Genomic DNA, 304 nt, shown 5'->3' with positions numbered 1-304 from the left:
TAATTAAACACTAATTATATCCATCTAACATGCATTCATACATATATACTAGTGAAAAAATAATAATCTAAAAAATCTAAACTAATTAAACATACAAAATACGTATATACTAATATATACATGCATTAATTCATACATATGTACGTGTGTGTGTGTGTGTGTTCATCATGCTTGTGTGTGTGTGTGTGTGTATGGGCTCGGGGAGGGGCGGCGCCCATGGTGGCCGCCGGGGGCGAGGGAGAGGGGTTAGAGGGGGAGAGCTCACAGCGGGGTGACGGCGACGGCGAGGCGACGGCCGGGGGCG

The sequence above is a fragment of the Triticum dicoccoides genome, chromosome 4A (genome assembly GCF_002162155.2).
Source record: "Triticum dicoccoides isolate Atlit2015 ecotype Zavitan chromosome 4A, WEW_v2.0, whole genome shotgun sequence".
NCBI classification, from domain to species: domain Eukaryota; kingdom Viridiplantae; phylum Streptophyta; class Magnoliopsida; order Poales; family Poaceae; genus Triticum; species Triticum dicoccoides.
The sequence above is the reverse complement of the archived record's forward strand: the minus strand, read 5'-3'. Positions refer to the sequence as shown.